Raw genomic sequence first — 10,638 nt, 5'->3', positions numbered from 1 at the left:
CAAACGGTCCTTATTTTTGGAGAACAGTTTAAAGAAGCAAAAATAGGAATTGAGAACAATACTGTTCTTGTTTTCTCTAAAGCAATTAAATCACTTTACAGCCTCACGGCTAATTCGCCCAACAATTCTGGGATGAAGAAAAAGTCTAAAATCACCTCTGACTCCCCCTCTGCTCTAACAGAGACTCCAATGTGGTGTCCTGTCCCCTTTTCAGCCCTACCCTAGAGTTGGGGGAGAGGTTCACTTCTGGGTCTTTCCTAATGGTCTCAAATGGGTATCGCTTGTAGCCTACTGCCTCAGGCCTGTGACTAACATAGTGACGTACCTTCTACTGGGGATGACTTTGCGCAGGGCTATTAAGCCCTTGCAGCCCTGGTGGTGCAATGGTTAAGAAAGGTTGGCAGTTCAACCCTCCTGCTGCTCCGGAGAAAAGACCTTGCAATCTGCGTGCATATACAGAGATATCAGCCTAGAAAACCCTAAGGATCTCGCTGTGAGTCTGAATTGACTCGACGCACACATTAGGCCCTTGCTAGTTAAGAGAAACTATCTCTTCCTATATGGTGAGAACATTTGAGGAAGTATCCAATTCCTTAACAGAATGGAGTCTCTCCTGGTCCCCTCGGTGCACTGTTTCCTCACTTTGCTAGTTCAGGAGTCCAGGCTTCCTTCTCCGGGGCAAATATCATTTATACAGTTTTCCTCTCATTAATCCTGCCGTATTACATTATAAGTATAAACCAAGAAGATTTCATATTCTCTGGTTGGTACAGCGATATCTGGGCTATGTTTCAGAGAATCGATCCCCACAGATGACAAATTCAAAGTTCTTTAACATATCTAACCAGTCTTCGTGATAGTCTCCATGTTGACCACAGAGTTTCTTCCAGTCTTACTCTTCTTTTCAGCACATCAGCTCCGCCACTTAGCATCACTCTTGTCCAGAAGTGTTGCATCTACTTAGCTAAGCAAGTGGCCATATATCCCACGTACTTCTGGGTAAGACTTGTGGCTAAGTGCAGTGCAGTGGATCATTTTTGTGTGGCCTTTTTTGCCATGGTCTTGTAACTCCCACCAAATGATTGGGTGGGACCATGCTAACAAGGTAAATGGAACCCTAATGAAGGAATTGGTCAGTTTTGCCATTCTGCTGGGCTTAAAATGAGCCATCTGAGAGGTAGAGAGAAGAGGATCCCACCACCGGCAAGGAAGAAGGGCCAAGAAGAGAGTATGAACTTTGGACCTGGGATCCCTGCACTGAGAACCTCCTGGAACCAGAAGACCAAGAGAGAGAGGGAGCTGTAACATGAAAGACAGCAAGAAGTGGTAGGAGAGAAACAGCAGCAAGACAGATCGGCAGGAAGAGACTAGAAGAACTAGATGGTGCCCGGCTACCACCGATAACTGCCCTGACAGGGAACATAACAGAGAATCCCTGACGGAGCAGGAGAAAAGTGGGATGCAGACCTCGAAGTGACTTAATGGTCTGACTGAGACTGGAGGGACCCTAGAGGACATGGCCGCTGGACTCTCTGTTAAGCCCCAAACTGATAACATTCCTGAAGCCACCTCTTCAGACAAAGATTAGGCTGGGCTATAAGACGTAAAATGATACTGGTGAGGAGTGTGCTTCTTAGCTCAAGCAGACACATGAGACTATATGGGCAGCTCCTGGTTGGAGGTGAGATGAGAAGGCAGAGGGGGACAGGAGCTGGTTGAATGGACACGGGCAATACAGGGTGGAGAGAAGGAGTATGCTGTCACATTGTAGGGAAAGCAACTAGGGTTACATAACAATGTGTGTATAAGTTTATATATGAGAAACTGACCTGAATTGTAAACTTTCACTTAAAGCACAATAAAGAGAGAGAGAGAGAGATCAGCAGGAGAAAGTGTGGTGGGCTTCCTGGCTCAAGGAACAAGAAAGCTGAGTGTCTTTGGGCAGGAGGCTTGCTGGTGGAGTAGGGTGCCTCTAGGCACTTGGTGGAGCTAGGTTTGCTGACCCACGGAGCTAGATCTGAGAACCTTTGAGCCAAGGCTTACTGGTGGAGTGGGGTACCTTGGGGGTACTTATCTGCAAGATAAAAGAGCTTTGTAACTCTTGCAGGAACGGGGCAGAGGCCAAGGGGCCACAGAGAGGTGTGTCTGTGGCACAGGTGAAAAGAGGCTGTCCTGATGAAAGAACTGTATCCTGAGTGTTCCCGAACCTGAATTATAACCTGTTATTTCCCTAATAGGAGCCCTGGTGGCGCAGTGGTTAAGAGCTCGGCTACTAACCAAAAGGTCGGCAGTTCAAATCCACCAGTCGCTCCTTGGAAACCCTATGGGGCAGTTCTATTTTGTCCTACACGGTCGCTATGAGTCGGAATTGGCTTGGGGGCACTCAACAACAACATTTCCCTATCAAACCCAATAATCATGTGTATTGTCTGTGAGTTTTGTGTGGCCCTTGCAGTGCATTACTGAACCCAGCAGAGAAGTGGAGAGTGCTGTGGGAGGGATGATTGGTGTCAGAATTGGTAAAGATGGCAGAGGGAGGAGGCATGTATGACATTTGCCTCATATGAATCAGCCTTGCACTTTTGATCTTGATTCTCCTTCCTCCCAATGAAGTTAGAGGTGGTCAGACGCCACTCCCAAGCTGTTTTTACACTAATATACTCTCAGAAAAAAACATTAAGGCTACTTACTAAAACATTTTAAGGTTGTTAATTAAAACTCCACTTTAATACACCTATTGACTTATATTTTAATACTGGGGCAATCTTTCTTATAGACCACTTTTTGCTGGTGGAATTACCAAGGAATAAATCTTGGTCTTTTGGAATAAAAATAAATGCAGTCACAGTACTTGCTATCAAAAGCAGCAGTCACAATCCCATTGTTTTAGGCTGGGTTCTCTAGAGAAGTAAAATCAGTGGTGTATAAACATATATATATATATAGAAAGACGGAGACTTATATCAAGGCAATGACTCACACGGTTGTAGAAGCTGGAAAGTCCCAAGTCCATGGGTCAGGCTGGAGGCTTCTGACTTACATAGCTATAGGGGTCGGCAAACTCAAGATCAGCGGGTCAGATGGTAGGCCACTGGCTCACAGGCTGCTAGAAGTTGATGAATCCCAAGATTGGCAGGTAAGCTGCTAGCTCAAGTCCCAAGAACCAGAGGTCAGATGAACATGAGCAAGCTGTAGGATCACGAGTGAGCAAAAGCCAGTGAGCATTTCCAAAAAGTCCATATATATTGGATGCAGTCCATATCCCCAAGGAAATTCCCTTTCAACTGAATGGCTGTTCATAGCAGATCTCATCAAGAAGATAGTTGTATCAGATCTCATTATGGAGATGTTACATCATTACATAGCTGTCAAACTACATCATAACTGCCAAACCACTGAGAATCATGGCCCAGACAAGTTGACAAGCAACCTTAACCACCACACTTGTGATGACTGTATTGCCCTGAATGATGCCTCTTAGATCCTGAGCTTTGCCACGAACAACATGCTGTCCTGTCAGGGGCTCCTCAAAGCCTCAGCTTCCTGTTTTGTCTCGGCTCATGATTTTTATGGACCCAGCAGGTAATCTCAACAGTAGCAGTGAGGACTAGCTGGCTGGGGCAAATGTGACATTAAGACTTCCTGTTCTTCCTCAGGCTTTTTTTTTTTTTTTCCATAGCTTTAGTGGAGATTTTAGAACCTGAGGAACTGCAAGGAGGTTGTGGTCAAAGTGAATAAGACCCAAATCTGTTCCTAGCTGTGTGACTATCTTGCTTGTGTGACTTGGGGCAAATCCTTTAATGACATAGCTTTCAGCATCTTCAACAGTTTCTGCTTCATACAAATATAACAACATACCTAATGTGAAGGATTCTGAGCTAATGAGAAGAATAGCCAGCTCTTCCCTGGAAATTTTGAAGTGGTCTTCTGTCTTTATCACTTTGGAGTACGTGGTAAGGTAGCTGGTGTTCCTGCTGTGTTGGAAAATTTCACCTCTGGTCTTGTATCATCTGAATGTGTCCTGGTCTCTGTCTTTTGATTTTATCTTTGATCGGGTCTATGATGATTAATTTTATGTGTTAACTTGGCTAGGCTAGTGTGGCCAGTAGTTTGGTCAAACGCTAATCTAGATGTTGCTATGAAGGTATTCACATGTGATTAAAATTTAAAGCAGTTGACATTAAGTAAAGCAGATTACCCTCCATAATATGGGTGGGTCTCATCCAATTAGTTGAAGGCCTTAAGTTTTGCTAAAACTGAGGTTTCCCGAGGAAGAATTCTACCAAGGCTGTAGACATCCTGCTGGATTTCCAGCCATCTGCTTGGTCTACTGATTTCAGACACAAGACTGCCAGAATTTCCAGCCTGTTGCCTTGCCAGCCCCAACTATGTGCACCAACTCCTTAAAATAAATCTTTCTCTGTGTTGTTTTAGTTACCATCAAGTTGGCCCCTAGATCATGGAGACCCCATGCAAAATGGGATTGGATCATTGTGATCCACAGGGTCTTCAATGGCTGGTTTTTCAAAAGTAGATCTCCAGGCCTTTCTTCCTAGTCTGTCTTAGCCTGGAAGCTCTGCATTACAACAATACACACTCCACCACTGACAGATGGATGGTTGCTGCACATGAGGTACACTGACCAGGTATGGAACGTTTTCCACGAGAATTCTACCACTGAACCACCAATGCCTCACTCCTTTACTAAGGGAGCTATCACTGGTCATTGTGAGGATTAAACGAGATAACAAATGAAGTACCAGCACAATGCCAGGCACATAGTATGATGTTATGTGCTGTTGTGTCAGTTCCAGTTCATAGTGACCCTGTGAGTAGAGCTGCCCTATAGGGTTTCCTAGGCTGTAATCTTTACAGGAACATATAGCCAGGTATTTTCTCCTGCAAAGCAACTGGTCGATTTGAACAACCAACCTTTGTGTTTGCAGCTGAGCGCTTAACCGTTGTGCCACCAGGGCTCCTTCATTTAAAAAAAAAAAAACTATTGCCATGGAGTCAGCTCTGACTCATAGCGACACTATAGGACAGAGTAAAGGGTCCTTCATAATGGGTAGTAATTTTTGTTATCCAAGGAGATTGGGCATATGGTTGACCTCTCTAGAAAACAAAGTACTGTCTGATAAGGGGAGACCCACCAATAACGGCCCAGTTTGAGACACAAAGTCAAATTACCCATAGTTCAGAGTAGCTGCTGTTTTTAGCCTCCTTTGCTCCTTCCTCCTCTTCTCTGGAACCTCTTAGTGGTGGTGTGCCCCAGGGCTCAGGACTCAAACTCTGCTTTCCTGTCTACACTCACTCCCTCATTCCCTTGTCATCTCATCCAGACCCATGACTTTAGGTGCTTCTCTAATTCTGAATGGAGCCCTGGTTCCTTAGTGGTTAAGAACTCAGCTGCTAACCAAAAGGTTGGCAGTTCGAATTCACCAGCCACTCCTTGGAAACCCTATGGGGTAATTCTACTCTGTCCTATAGGGTCCCTATGAGTCAGAATCGACTCCACAGCAATGGTTTTTTTGTTTTTGTTTTTGGTTCCAGCCTTGAACAGAGGAATGTCATAACCTGACTTTCATGTTAACAGATTCCTTCTGGCTATTGTGTGGAGAATAAACTACTAAATACAAGGAAGGGCAGAAGCAGGGAGGCTGGTTAGGAGGTCTTTGCAATAATCCAGCCACAGGAGGATGGTGAAACAAATGAAAACAGTGAAACAGGAGGATGGTGAAACAGTGAAAACAAGAGACATGTTGCAGTAGGATGACGGAAGAGAGAAGAATGCAGGAATTGTGTTTTTTTTTTTTTTAATTGTGCTTTCAGCAAAGTTTACAGTTAGTTTCTCATACAAAAATTTATACATACATCCTTATGTGACCCTAGTTGCTCTCCCTATAGTGTGACAGCACACTCCTCCTTTTCATGTCCATTCAACCAGCTCCTGTCTCTTTCTGCCTTCTCACCTTGGGACAGGAGCTGCCCACTTAGTCTCATGTATCTACTTGAGCTAAGAAGCACACTCTTCACAACTAACATTTTATGTCTTATAGTTCAGTCTAATCTTTGTCTGAAGAGTTGGCTTCCAAAATGGTTTTAGTTTTGGGCTAACAGAGAGTCCCAGGGCCATGTCCTCTAGGGTCGCTCCAGTCTCAGTCAGACCATTGTCTGGTCTTTTTACTAGAATTTGAGTTCTGCACTTTTCTGCTTCCTCAGGGACTCTGTTGTGTTCCCTGTCAGGGCAGTCATTGGCAGTAGCCAGGCACCATCTAGTTCTTCTGGTCTCAGGCTAATGGTTTATGTTGCCTACTGACAGGGACACCAGGTGGGCAGGACCAGCAAGCCTTTCCACAGTGCAGAAAATCCACCTGGGAGTTTGAAGCTGACCGTTTGAGCAACATTAGCTGAAAGGAGATGCTGAAAGTGAGCTACAAACTGAAAGCTGTGGTTGTCCCACTTTCCTCTAGATGGATGATTTGCAGTTTTATTCCTGCTCCTGTGACCTTACACGTCATTCTTGGCCAGATTTACTGAACCTTTAACACAGATGATGTTCACCCGCTTTTCTTGAGCTGGGGACATCTAACTTGGAATCTTGTCAGAGAAAAAGGTGACGCGCTTCCCACACTGCTTTTTTAGTTCAGGTGCTTCTTCTGCATTTCTTCTAGGGCTTCAGTGGAGGGTTCAGCTCCTTGGGATTGGGGGGCCCCGGAGCCAGGCCCTCCTGTGGGCATACGTAGCCCCGCCCACTGACGGTTTAGGCGCGAGGAGACTCCCTTCCATTACCCTCACACTAACGGACAATAAGGAGGCTTCAAGCTAGGCAGGCCAGGGCCGTACCCGCACACCTGGCGGGGAGCGAACCTCTAGCAGGCCAAGCCACCAACAGATTGCATGCCGTGCTCCACACCGATCAGTGCTTTGGAGGACGGCTGGCTGTAACGCAGAAGCCAACCACAACCCCCGAGGAAGCTCCGCGGGCCGGGGCGGGGCGCCCTCCCATTGGACATCGGCGAGCAACGGGCCCTCACGCCCCGCTCCTAAAGCCAAGCCCCGCCCCCCGACCTCCCGCGCGGGGCACGGTGGGATTGGAGTTGATCCGACAAACTGCTGGACTCCATCTCCCGGCGGGCTGAGCGCGGAGGCCGCGGCGCAGCGCCTTTGTGGAGGCAGCGGCCGGCGCGGAGGAAGTTCCGGTCTCCGCGGCGGTGGATCGGTGGCGGCGGCTGAAGAGAAGGAGGAGCGGGCCTGGGGGGCTGCGCTGCCTCGGTAAGGGCTCGGGGCCGGGAAGAAGGTGTGTCGTAATCCGTGGGGGAAGAGCCTGCTGGCAGGGTCGCTGTTAACATCGGGGACCCGCGCGGCATGGAAGCCGCGGCGCGACCGAGGAGCTGCTGCTTCGGCGTCGCGAGGCGGCCGCGGCCTCGCTCGGGAAGAAGAGGGCTAAGCGGCGGTGTGATGTGGGAGGTGCAGCTCGTGGGAGGAACGCCCCAGAACGGTCACGGGCCCTGGGCGGGGCTCGGCGGGGCGGTAGAGTTACCCGTCTGGCCGTCGGGCGTCCGGCCGAGGGGTCGGGGCGGCTCGTGGTTGCGGTTCGGTGCTCCCGGGTCTGTGGAGTCGCAGGCGGGCCTTTTCTTCCTCCTTTTTTCTCCGGAGACTCCTGGAATGACGGCAGGCTTTGTGTGTTCCCCCCCCGCCTTGGTGCTTTTGCAGGAATCTGATCCAGCCCCGAGGCGTAGCTCGAGAGGGAGCCCTTGTTGGACTTAGCGTATAGCCTCACTGTCACGGCTGGACCAGAGGGCGCGAGCGCTCGAAGCCGGTTCCACCGAACGATAGAACCTGGAGGTGGAGGAGTGGTCTGGTGGGTTCGGCGTCGTTGGGCGATGTAGGAGAGGGGCGTTGCTTTGTATTCACGCTTTAAATTCCTTTTGGCGTTGCAAATTTGTTTTTTCTTTTAACTTGAACGTTGACGTTCTGCTTTGGATTCAACTCTGGGAATGCATGGTTTAAAGAAAGAGTACTTTATTGTAGGGTGTATAAAAGTAAGGGTAACTGTATTTTTTGCATACTGCAGGTTTGCTTGTGAGGGTCAGAGTTGCTGGATCTAAGTGAAGGAGTTCAGTAGACTCCGAGGCACCTGGTCAACTGGCTTATTATTCCCAACTATGGATTGTGTCCTAGGTTTGTTAGTTTCCAACTTCGTGTTGAGTAATGCCACGTGTGAATAATTTATGTCACTGTTAGCACGCTTGTGAGGACTGTAGGGAAAGGTATGGAGAACTGGTGAATGGTAGAACTGACAATCTCAGAAGTTACTAACGGTGTAGTACCATTTTGTTGAAACACAGAAGTTCAACTTGTCTTCGTATTATTTAAGTAACTGACCTGAAGAGTAGGTACCAGATCTCTCTCCCTGGACAGCTGTAACACTCTTCCTTATAGAATTCTGTTATCAACCTTGAGCTTACTTTTGTTGCTTTTAGATGTTAGGTTCTTGTAGCTTTTTAGAAAAAGGAGAATTGTCGGGGGGAGGAGGCTATTAAACATTCCCATCTTGTGGCAGACACTTGGGCAAGTTACACTCTCCTGCCACCATATTTAAGGAGGTGTGGTGGCACAGTGGTTAAGCACTCAGCTGCTAACTGAAAGGGTGCTGGTTCGAACCCACTACCTGCTCCACAGTAGAACGGTGTGGCAGCCTGCTTCCATAAAGATTACAGCCTTGGAAATCCTATGGGGCAGTTCTACTCTATCCTAGAGGGTTGTTAGGAGTCAGAATGGACTTGACTGCAGTCAAGGGGGCCACCATATTTAAATGTATGAGTTGATGTTAATCTGATTCAGAGTTGTATTAAGATTTAAGCTACTGGAATGTTATTTTAAAGGTCACACATTGTTATTTGATGAAATATTCAAGCTATATACCAAGTATGTAGAATTATTTTCTCTGTTAGGCTCCCACAACACATTGTTTTTATCATTCCCTTAGTTAACAAGTATCTTTAGAGTGCCTTCTATAACTTCTGTCATGCTGTGAAATTCTGTATAGCAGAGTAGATAACTAAAGGAGCTCTGGAATCTGTTAAGAGTTTGAATCCCTGCCTTCTCTATTCAGTGACATTATACAAATTACAGGTAGTCCCTGACTTACTACAGGGTTCCATTCCTACAACTCCGTCATAAGTTGGTTCTGATGTAAGTTGAGTATATCTTTTTTTGGGAGAAGAGGAGTGTTCATTATTATTGCCTTTTATTATCAGTATCTGCGGTGCGATGGATCACTTTAATATGGTCTTTCTCCCCATGGTCTTGTAACTCCTACCAAATAATTGGGCTGGACTGTGCAGATAAGGTGCTGTGGCCCACCAAGGGGATTGGGCAGTTTGCTGATAATGCAGATAAGGTGCATGGCACCCTTATGGTGTTGGGACCATGCAAATAAGGTATATGGAACCCTAATGAAGGGATTGGTTAGTTTTGCCATCCCGCTAGGCTTAGAATGAGCCATCCCAGAGGTGGAAAGGGGAACCTTACTGCTACCAAGAAGATCCGGGAATGGAGTACGTCCTTCAGACCCAGGATCCTGGCACTGAGAATGAATCTCCTAGACCCAGGAGACAGAGAGAGCTGTTACATCAGAGACGGTGAGAAGCGGTGGCAGAGAAACAATGGCAGCAGAACCAGGATACTGGTGCATGACGGTATGGTTGGCTTCCTGACCCACGGAGCAAAGTAGCTATAGTGGGTGTGCCAACCCACTGAGGTAGAGAGCTGGGTGCTTTGGGGCCGAGGCTTACTGGTGGAGTGGGGCACATTCAGGCACTTATTGGCAGAGCTAGAGAGCTTTATAACACTTGCCAGAGCAGGGCAAAGGCCAGGCTGAGGGGCCAAAGGCCAGAGAGAAGGCTGTCTGCTGGCATGGCTGAGAAGCAGTCTTGATGGAAAAACTGTATCCTGAGTTGTTTCTAGTTCTGAATTGTAACCCATTACTTCCTTAACACACCCCATAATTGTAAGTGTTGTCTGTGAGTTCTTTGTGGCCGTTGCAACGAATTATCGAACCTAGCAGAGTAGTGGAGAGTGCCCTGGTAGGGACAGCTGGTGTTAGAATTGGTGAAAAATTGGAGAGAGGAGGTATGTCTGACCTCTACCTCATAGCAGTCAGTCTTGGGCTTTTGATGCTGATGGTGATTCTCCCCTTAGTGAAGTTAGAGGAGGCCAGGTGCCCCTGTGCCATTTTTGCAGTATCTTTATAAATCTAGTCTTTATTTGCGTTTGGGGGTTGGAAATGTTACATCTGAGAATGATAATATCAGCAAGTTATCCACTGCAGCATTGTATGCAGTACATACTATTAACGATAAGATAGATGTACCAAAAAAACCCCCCAAAACCGGTGGTTGTAAGTGTGGGTCATCATAACTCGAATACATCATAACTTGAATGTATTGTAAGTGGAGGACAACCTATACCTAATCTCTCTGAGACTCAATTTCTTTATTGGTGAAATGAGGTTAAGAAATGCAGCAATCTCATAGGTTGGTGAAGTTTACATAATATATGTAATACCCTTAGAACAGTGCTTGGTGTGCAGAAAATGTTTATGAAATGTTGTTTTTGTTAGTTGCCATTGAA

The 10,638-nt window shown here is 46.9% G+C and overlaps 1 protein-coding gene across 2 annotated transcripts in view; it reads left to right on the top strand.

The window, feature by feature from the left end:
* Positions 1–7,147: 7,147 nt before the first annotated feature.
* RBM6 (RNA binding motif protein 6) overlaps positions 7,148–10,638 on the top strand; it is a 114,519-nt gene continuing 111,028 nt past the window's right edge. Inside the window, exons 1-2 of one of the 2 annotated variants that reach the window (XM_010589784.3) lie at positions 7,161–7,275; positions 7,717–7,864. The gene's annotated coding sequence lies outside the window, so the exon portion shown is untranslated. Of the gene's footprint in view, positions 7,276–7,716; positions 7,865–10,638 lie in introns of both variants that reach the window. The other variant, XM_010589785.3, reaches the window with a different exon arrangement.

This window comes from Loxodonta africana, chromosome 22 (genome assembly GCF_030014295.1).
Source record: "Loxodonta africana isolate mLoxAfr1 chromosome 22, mLoxAfr1.hap2, whole genome shotgun sequence".
NCBI classification, from domain to species: Eukaryota; Metazoa; Chordata; class Mammalia; order Proboscidea; family Elephantidae; genus Loxodonta; species Loxodonta africana.
Note: the sequence above shows the minus strand (reverse complement) of the source record. Positions and strands in the feature narration are given on the sequence as shown.